Source organism: Myotis lucifugus, unplaced genomic scaffold, assembly GCF_000147115.1.
Source record: "Myotis lucifugus unplaced genomic scaffold, Myoluc2.0 scaffold_218, whole genome shotgun sequence".
Lineage (NCBI taxonomy): Eukaryota > Metazoa > Chordata > Mammalia > Chiroptera > Vespertilionidae > Myotis > Myotis lucifugus.
This window is the reverse complement of record NW_005871266.1, coordinates 644,102-654,061: the sequence shown is the minus strand read 5'-3', so window position 1 is coordinate 654,061 and position 9,960 is coordinate 644,102. Positions and strand designations below refer to the sequence as shown.

The 9,960-nt window shown below is 47.9% G+C and overlaps 1 protein-coding gene and 2 pseudogenes across 5 annotated transcripts in view; 1 reads left to right on the top strand and 2 right to left on the bottom strand.

Moving 5' to 3' along the window:
- Positions 1–779, bottom strand: part of PPFIA1 (PTPRF interacting protein alpha 1) — a 54,324-nt gene extending 53,545 nt beyond the window's left edge. The window contains exon 1 of one of the 5 annotated variants that reach the window (XM_023761803.1): positions 457–779. The gene's annotated coding sequence lies outside the window, so the exon portion shown is untranslated. The remainder of the gene's footprint in view (positions 1–456) is intronic. The other 4 variants (XM_023761802.1, XM_023761801.1, XM_023761800.1 and 1 more) reach the window with 4 other exon arrangements.
- A 552-nt stretch (positions 780–1,331) lies between these two features.
- On the top strand, positions 1,332–1,504 carry LOC111827773 (annotated as a pseudogene).
- A 5,723-nt stretch (positions 1,505–7,227) lies between these two features.
- LOC111827771 lies at positions 7,228–8,848 on the bottom strand (annotated as a pseudogene).
- Positions 8,849–9,960: the final 1,112 nt, after the last annotated feature.

The window sequence follows — 9,960 nt, the reverse complement described above, 5'->3', positions numbered from 1 at the left end:
CCGCCCCGCCCGGGAGGGGCGTCGGGCGAGCACCGTGGCGGCCGAGAGCGCAAGCGCCGCCTCCTCAGGTGGGGCGGTCTGCGCCTCCCGGGCGCCGATTGGATGGGCCCTGCCGGAGCCCCGCCCCCACAGGCCCCGCCCAGGCCGGGGTCGCCTCCCCGGAGTCGTGGCTCCGGGCTCGGGTCCTGATAGCATCTTGCACCTCCTGGGCCGCCCCCAAGTCTCCTACTGCGCGAGGACTCCAGAGTCATGATCGAGCGTCCACTCTGTATCAGGCTCTGGGCCAGACTCTTCCCGACGTCACGTCTCCACACCTTGCTGGGAGCGCGCGCGGGCGGAAGTCACCTGCTGGCAGGTCCGAGCCCGCGGCGTCGCTTCCGGAGCCTGCACGGAACCGATCCTTACCGGACTCTGAAGGACGGGCTTTCCACGCCAGACCCCTTGACCTCGCTTTACCTGCTGTGGTCGGAGAGGCAGAGATGGGCAGCGCTGGAAGTCGAGTCCCCAGGCGCTGGGTGGTGAATGCAGGCTTCGGAGCCAGGCGCACCCGGTTCGGCTCCCGCAGATGCTTCTGGCCGTGTGCGCTTCTCGCGGTGTGCGCCCGAGTCTGACTCAGGGGAACCTGTCTGGGATTCAGAGCCTTATCTCTAGGATGGGAAGAGGATCCAGAACCACCCCAGGGCTTTCCTAATAAGTAGAACATCTGCAGAGAGCAACCAGATGAGAACCTGGCTGGGAGGCACTCTGCAAATGATGGTCATTTTTACCCTTATTCATATTCCTATTTCAGCCTTACTCAAACCTTTTTAAACACCAGCTCTGTGCCAAGTCCTGTGCTAGATCCTGCAGGTACAGATATTGATAAATACACCTTTAATACATGAAAGCAGATGCTCCCCCTCGGGTTTGACTCCCGGAGTACAAACTTTTCACAAACGAGAATGTGAGGGCATGTTGCCCGGTGCCACTGCCACTGTCTGGCTATTGTGATGAGGCAGCCAGGAGTCCCTGAATTACCCAAGTCTAAATAAAGGCAATATGGGGGCCAGAGGACCCTACCCAGGCTGATTCCTTGACTCCCCCAGATTGCTCCCTCAGATTGGCTTTCTTAACTCCCAGAGTCCAGGACCACACCTCTTTTTCCTTCATGTATTCATTCATTCATTCAATAAATATTTATTGAGTGACTGCATACACACACGAATTTGCACCCCTAACCCAGGTTCTGGAACAGAGGAAAGTCTCCAGCTCTCCTTACATGTACCAGCTTAATTCGTCCAGCCCATATTTGCACCATGCTCATAAAGTACCTTCTAAGAAATCAGGAAAAAACAGATACCTGGCAGGAGAGAGAGCATGATCACAAAGGTGGTTTTCCCACAGCGAGGCGTATCCATTGCACTCCAGATGTGCTGACCCCTGTGATTTCCCCAAATGTAGGAAGCTTGACTGCATAACTTGTGGTAGTGGGGACAGGACTGCGAACAAGTACACACTCTCCCCTGGGGGGGCGGGGGAGAAATTGGGAAGATACCCAAATTTAGTTCAATGGGGTGGAATGTTCATTCATTTTATGAATATTTTTAGGGCCCTATGTGCCAGGTGTGGCATAGGTTTAGGGAACACAGAGCTAAGACATCACTTCCCCCTCTGCCCCCCAGTTTACAGCCTGGAGGGGCAAAGAAAAACAGAGTATTGCAATGTTTATTTTATAAACAATGTGTGACTGGTGCAGAGGGACCACAGAAGGAGGATCCAACTCTCCAGCTGGCATCATGGGGGCTTCACAGAGGAGATCTGAGCTGGGTCTCAAAGGATGAGCAGTTTTCCAAGCAGAGAAGGGAGAAGCCTGTTTGGTATAGCTCCAGTAAAGTGAGATCCCAGCTTTCACTCATTTTCATTCATTTATTCATTCATGCATTCATTCATTCATGCATTCATTCATTTCATTCCCCCAGATTGCAAATTCAGTAAGAGAAAGTTGTAAACAAGCTAAATGGCCAACAAAAAGAGATTGGTTAAATCATTTTCTTTCCAAATGACAGAAAGTGTGATGACATTCTCAGTCATGTTTTGATAACTATCTAATCACAGGCAAAATTCTATATCTTGTTTGTGGTGGTAGTTACAAGACTATACACGTTTGTCAAAACTCACACAACTCTACACTAATATGTAAAGTATGCCCTAATTCTTAAAAGTGGGGAAAACCTTTTTAAAAAAAGCAAGATACAAACAAGTATAAACAGAGTGAGTCCAAATTCAAAAAAGAAAGCAGGCTGTGTTTAGATGAAGCATGTATGATATAAACTTTATCTTTCACACAAAAAGCTCTAGAACAGCGGTTCTCAACCTCTGGGTCGCGACCCTTTGGGGGTCGAACGACCCTTTCACAGGGGTCGCCTAAGACCATCGGAAAACACATATATAATTACATATTGTTTTTGTGATTAATCACTATGCTTTAATTATGTTCAATTTGTAACAATGAAAATACATCCTGCATATCAGATATTTACATTACGATTCATAACAGTAGCAAAATTACAGTTATGAAGTAGCAACAAAAATACTTTTATGGTTGGGGGTCACCACAACATGAGGAAGTGTATTAAAGGGTCGTGGCATTAGGAAGGTTGAGAACCACTACTCTAGAATGTTATTAATCAAGTGATAGAATTTTGATAAAATCAGTTTGTTTTTTAAATATATACTTTTATTGATTTCAGAGAGAAAGGGAGAGGGAGAGAGAAACATTAATGCTGAGAATCATCGATCGGCTGCTTCCTGCACGCCCCCTACTGGGGATTGAGCCTGTAACCAAGGACAGGTGCCCTGACTGGGAATTGAACCATGACCTCCTGGTTCATAGGTTGATGCTCAACCACCGAGCCAGACCAGCTGGGCAACAAGATAAGTTTTACGTGAAAGGAAATTAAATTCTAAGCCTCAAATTTGTAACAGAGAAACATACACATCCATACATGAAAATATTGTTACTATACGCAATTAGTGTTGTGCATTTCTCTGTATAAACATATGTTTTCCTGCAGAGGGACCCATCAGAATGTTGGCAGTGGTTGTCTGAGTGGGGCGTGGGTAGTTTTCATGTATTTCTTCGTGCTAGTCTGTACATAGATACTTTATGGTGAATATGCACTACTTTTATCATGGGGGGGGGCACAAATCTTATTTTAATAAAACCGAGGCAAGAATGAACCATGGAGAATTGCTCAGGAGGCTAAAATGACTTTTAGATGCAGTCATCTGTACCACCCAACTAAACTGTTTCCCAGAAGTATTCATCTGAACAACACTGTAGAGATTGGGTGGCATCCTTGTAAGCCTCAGTCAGGAAAACAATGAACATGGGAAATGCTTTGGCTCCAATTCTTCTAACGTTTCAATAAAGATAAGGTAATATGGGTGGGGAGGGGGTTGTGTCTTCACAAATGTGCCACCAGCCTCGGCTCCGGATAATGTAGTTAGTTGTCAACCTTGAGCATGACCCGAGCCGCCTCTCCTTTCTAGAGATGCAAGCAAGCCAAGGAATCCCGTGAGATCAGAGTGTGTATCACAGAGATCTGGGTGTGTCTCAAACCCCCAAGAATATGTAAGAACCTAATGAATGGTGGTGTGACAAGCAGCCAGAAGGTCTGGGCTGGAAGAGCTGTGTGGGTGGATGGTGGGACAGGGGACCCTCCCTTTAGGAGGAAGAAACGAAGCCCAGAGATGCAAAAGGGATTTTCCTACTGGCACCCCGCCAGGTTGGGGCAGAGATGGGGCTGGAGCTTCGAGTGAACCGGGGCTGTTGGTTCCTGAGTCCGCCCTGCTTGGATTTTCCATGTACCCCTGTTAGGTGGGAGGTCAGTAAACGAGGAGACAGGGAAAGAAAGCAAGTGCTTTGCTTATTCATCTCATTTAATTCTTACAGTAACTCCCCAGATGGGTTCCTATATCTTCCCATTTTGCAGATGCGGAAACTGAGGTCCAAGTGGCCGATAAGCAGGGAGATCCATCATCAGCCCAATTGTTCCAGGGTCCATAGTTGTTCGATTTCTCGTGGTCAACCCATTAACTGAAATTTTGCCCCATCAATGAGCCAGCCTGGATCGTGGGAGCTTGGTTGGTGCGTGTCAGTCCCTAAGAAGGGATGATAAAATCACACTTTCAGAGCATTTTACAGAAAACCCTTTACCCCTGTAACCTCACTCAAGCCCACATCCTTTTACAGGTGCCGCCGAGAGACTAGATAACCTGCCTGACGCCCATGATTTGGTCAAAGCTCTGCCTGGAATGCAGGCATGGCTCCGGAGCCCGTGTTCCTGATGCTATATCAAAAGGTGTCTCCTGACCCCAAAGCTGGGGACAAAACCCCGTGACCCGTGCGGGCCGACCAAGGTACCGCCCCCAATGTCCACTGAGGGTCCACACTGCCTCCCAGCTGCCCAGCCTAAAATGCTCCCCATTGTCCCAGCAAATGCCAGGCACAGAGAGTCCCAGCTCTGGGAGTACCCCACACAGGGGTGAAGATTTCTGTTCCCTTCACCCATATAATTAGGTTTTAAAATCAGGTCATAAGCTTCCTGCAACTTGATTTTCTGGATTTCATTGAGTTCATCAGACAGTGTCATCTAATAAAAATACCCAGCTATTATAGGGAGAAGAGCCCACGGGCAGTTCAAACTCTGAGAGCTGGGCCCTCTTCCCTTAACCTTGACCTTGGGCCAGGTATGTAACCCACGCTAAGCCTCAATCTCACCTGTCAGACAGGGACAACAAAGACTAACTTGCAAGCTGGGACGTTGAAATAAGAGTCACTGCCCTTCTTGTCCAGTCACCATTGCCCGCTTTGAAAGCCACTTTCACACAGTGGTTACTGACAGAGACGCTGGAGCTGGGTGGCCTGGTTCAGACGTTGGCTCTGCTTCTTCTGGCCATGGCTGTGTTCTCTCAGGCAAGTTGGTTGACCTCTCTGGGTCTCCGTTTCCTCATTCCTAAAGCGAGGATCATAGCACCGCCTCATAGGCTGGCTGTGAGGGCTACGTGAGTGGGGAAGAGCTCCCGTGTAAGAGCCCTACCCTCACCCCCCCACCCCTCAAGAATCTGGATTACTTCCTACTTCTTTGCTTCTGACAGGCTGAGAAAGGGCGGGGCCTGTTCTCACCACTGCCACCCAAGGGGCCTCGCAGGTCTTCTGAGGTTTTTTCCTATTTGCGACCATCCTGTGAGCATGTGTGGCTGGGAGCTAAGACAGTCGTCTGAGGCCACAGGGAGAGACACTGCCCATCCCATTGCCAGGCAGGGATTCCTCCCTCCCCCCTCCCCCCCCCCATCTCCCTGGAAAGTTTTGTTTTTCCCATTCCCAAAGAGCGCAGAAAAGCAGTCAAGAAATGGAGAAAAAGGGAAAAGTATTATAATTCCGTAATAATGAAAGATAAGCATAATGGTTAGACTTTTACATAATTTATGAGGTGATCCCAAATAAACCTAGTACTCACGTGGCACCATCCATAGTTATTACAACATCATTGACGATATTCCCTGTGCTGTGCTTCCTATCCCTGTGACCGCTTTGTAACGACGTGGAATTGCCTTTAAAATTTTAAGTGATTTTTATTTGGCATGTATCTATTATAATTCTCTGGGGAATTAAACTTACCGACCAACATGAAGAGGTTACTGGTTGGAAGGGATCCACGGATCAAGTCAAAAGCAAGGGCAGGAAATGCCGTCACGTGGAGCTGCAGGATAAGGGTTAATTTCGGGAACTGGGACCGAAGCACGTGGGACCAGTCTTGCTGTGGCTGTGGCTGTGGCTGCTCTTGGCCCCGCCTCTGCCAATGGTGAGTTGTCTTTGCAAATAAAAGAAATAGCAATGGGTTTATGCACACGGGTTACTTCATACGAGCCCTGGGAGTGGTATTCTCAGGAATAAGCAAAGGACTTACATTGGCGACTCTGTGTAGTTCCGCATGGCCAACAGCTGCACGTGTTCCGTGATTGGAATCTCACTCCATCACACTTGCTGGCATTTCCAGTAAGTTTTTTGTTTGTTTTAGATTCTCTCAACATTTTATTTTTTTTACGTTTCTGAAATACAAGTCAAAGCACATTTTTGTAACACAGCATGTTAACAAGCTTTACATTCGTCTCCCTACAGGATGACTGAATAGAGGTACTTTAAAACTTCCTTTTCAAAACAACACATTTTATGGAGGGAAGTCCCTCGTTAAAAGAATACATGGGTGCACAGGCTATCATGTTTAATTATTTTAGTGCTTATGAACACCAAACTTGGAACAGCAGCCCCGCCTACAGAAAATTTGTTCTCTGAAGTATATTAAGTATTCCTCCTATTACAAAAATAAATTAAGTGCATTTGAAAAAGTGGCAGTTTTTGGTACAGGCCTCTGAGCTTGGAAAATTAGGATATGTTTTGACTGTACAGAAGGAACATTCTAGAATCCACCTAAAAACATCTGGCAGAACAGCTGGCCTGAGGCTACTGGGGTTATTCCACATCAGAGGGGGTCAAAGGGGGCCTGGAAGAGTGCCCAAGTCTCACGGTAGCCACAGAACCACTTACTCGAATTAACCATTTCTGTATAGACGACACAACACTAGCAGAACCACCTCAGCAGTCACAAATTGTAAGCTTAGAACAAATATCTCAGCAGGAACAATATTCAAAATGTTTACAAAACTTTGGAGGTGAAAAAACACTTCATCCTTCAGAGATGGTGTCTGTGCTCAAGCACTTTGTTTCCAGGACGCGGGGGACAACCACGAAACATTCACAGTGAGAATAAATCCAAGCTGCTTGCCCTAAGCTTGGTGCTTAGGGTGTCGGCCCGTGCCCCATAGGGTCTCAGGTCCGATTCTTGGTCAAGGGCACCTACCTGGGTTGCAGGTAAGATCCCCGGCCCTGGTCAGGGCACATGCCAGAGGATGTGTCTCTCTCACATCGATGTTTCTCCCCTCTCCCTCCCTTCCTCCCTTCCTTCCACGCTCTGTAAAAATCAATGGAAAAAATATCCTCAGGTGAGGACTAACAAAAAAATTAAATTAAAAAATCCAAGCTGCTTCACTCCCACCGTTCCTATGCCCTTGCAGGGGGTGTCTTATCTTCTTTATTCTCAATACTTGCTCCCTGGGACACTGGCAGTTAAGCCTCTCCCACTCTCTCCTCATCACGGACTAAGTATAGAGGAGTGGTACCTTGGCTGCTTGTGGATGCTCCGTAGAAGGATATGAATCATCTTCAGGTTACCCTGGCTGCCGCCCGGTGCATTGCTATAGCCTCACATGGTCCTTAGCATCTGGGTCAGCCCCGCCTTCGGGCAACAGCTGCACAGTGTGGGGGAGTCCAGCCATTTTGATGGGCAGCATTCACTTGAGCACCTCTTCCCAGAAGGGCTTTTACAGTCTCATTATCCCAGCCAGTGGAAGCAGCAATATGAAGCGGAGACCGACCGGCATCGCGCTCATCACGCACTGGCACCCCAAGGTGCCGCAAGAATGCAACCATTTCCGTGTGTCCGCTGAGCACGCCCATGCAATGCAGCTCTGCTGTCCGGGCCAGGTCTAGTAGCCGGGATGTCTGCGCCAGGACCTCCTACTTCAACTCCTCCAGCTTCCCGCTGCCGGCCAGACCGCAGACCACCCGCTTAGACACAGACCCTCATTCCCTTTCCAGGATCGGTGGCAGCAGGGCCCTCCAGGGTATGAATGTTCACAGGGGACTACAGGTTTTTAAAATATATTTTTAATTGATTTTTTTTTTTTGGAGAGAGAGAGAGAAACATTGATTTGTTGTTCTACTTATTTATGCATTCACTGCTTCTTGTAAGTGCCCTGACTGGGAATTGAACCCGCAGCCTTTTTGATGTATTCCTATTGCCCAACCTCTACTGACATACTCCTAAAAATCTGATCAACACAAAAAGAAATGTTTTTACCTCTGGAATATTTGTCATGAAACAAAAGATTGAGAGGATCAGATAGGTTACTTTTCAATATTTGAAAGCATGCAAATACGGTGTTCTCAATAGCACCGAATAATTAGGGTGTGGGGTATTCTGATTTCTCGTTCCCAAGTTTTAAAGATTAATATCTGTGAGGAACTTGGATCCCGTGGCTGCTGACATACTGAGGAAGAAGGTCATGCTGCGCAGCGGTGCCAGCCAGCACCCGCCCCCACACCGGGCTCGCTAAGTGGGACCGTCAATGGGTGTTTTGTTCGAGTACCTTCAGTGGATCAATCTTGGCACCCAGGTCATGGCAGTACCACCAGGAAGGTCTTTTTTTTTCTTTTTCTTTTTCTTTCTTTCGTCCTTAAAATCACTTTAACGTTCACAGAGGATATGACAACTGTTAGATGTTGGGATTTTTCAGCATGTATACGATGAACATTTTTATCCATTTTCATTCATCTATTCAGCAGACATTGTCATGTTGAGCCACTTTAAGCCAGGCACCGGGCCAGGTGCTCAAAATACCTCCATAATTCGAGATGTGAGAGCTGGTTGTCTAGGCAGAGAAGCGGACGGACGGATAAGCAGAGATTTGCATCTGGTTTGGAAATAGCGTGTTCTGTGGCCGGGGACGACTCCTTTATATGGGCTCCATCAACTGGACCCCCATATGGAGCAGAGTTGGGGTTACAGTGGCCGTGAGCTCCTCCTGCCCGCTGCCTCTCCTGCTATCTGGGAAAGGAAGGGAGCTGCTGGGGAGACGCAGAGGGAGGCAGGTGGCTGCACTCAGGGTCGGTGAACCGATGCAGCCACTGGAACTGAGGTTTCTTACCAGCACTTGGCTTTTTGCCTGGGAGTGGCTGGTTGTCCATCCTCACTGCTAAGACCAAGTTAGTTGGAATTGAAGTTTATCATTTTATGTTAAAAAAAAAAAGGGAAAAGCTGGAAAACTTTTTGTTTGAGATTGGAATGTATGTTGATCTGCTTGGGCCGCTGTAACTAAGTCCCACAGACGGCGGCTTAAACCAGACTTTTACTATCCCCGTCCTGGAGGCTGGGGGTCAGAGATCCAGGTGTAGACAGCCGTCTCCTCCCTGTGTCCCCCCATGGTTGTCCCTCTGTGTGTATCTGTGTCCTGATCTCCTCTTTTTGTACGGATACCAGTCACATTGGATTAGGACCACCCCAGGGACCTCATTCTACCTTAATCTCCACCTCCAGATACAGTCACATTCTGAGGTCCTAGAGGTCAGGACTCCAACATATGACCTGGGGGGACAGTGCAGCCCATTGCTGCCGCCCTCAGTGTCCCTGGCTGCCGTGGTGCAGACACACCACAGGTCTCCCCTCAGGGTTAACTTCCTGCCACGTTTCCATGTCCAAGGTGTGATGACGGACTCGACTAAGCTGGACTGGCAGGGCTCACAGAATACTTTTTACCTCACCAAGAGACCGGTTTTATTTTTTAAACATTTTTTTAGCCGAAACCGGTTTGGCTCAGTGGATAGAGCGTCGGCATGCGGACTGAAAGGTCCCAGGTTCGATTCCGGTCAAGGGCATGTACCTGGGTTGCGGGCACATCCCCAGTAGGAGATGTGCAAGAGGCAGCTGATTGATGTTTCTCTCTCATCGATGTTTCTGACTCTCTCTCTCTCTTCCTCTCTGTAAAAATTCAATAAAGTATATTAAAAAAAAAAACAACAACATTTTTTTAAATTGATTTTTTTAGAGAGAGAAGGGAGAGAGAAACACGCACATTGATTTGTTGTTCCATCCATTCATGCATTCATTGGTTGATTCATGTATGTGCCCTGACCAAGGATTGAACCCGAAATCTTGGCGTATCAGGACGATGCTCTAACCCAGGGGTCCTCAAACTTTTAAAACAGGGGGCCAGTTCACTGTCCCTCAGACCATTGGAGGACCGGACTATAGTTTAAAAAAAAACTATGAACAAATTCCTATGCACACTGCACATATCTTA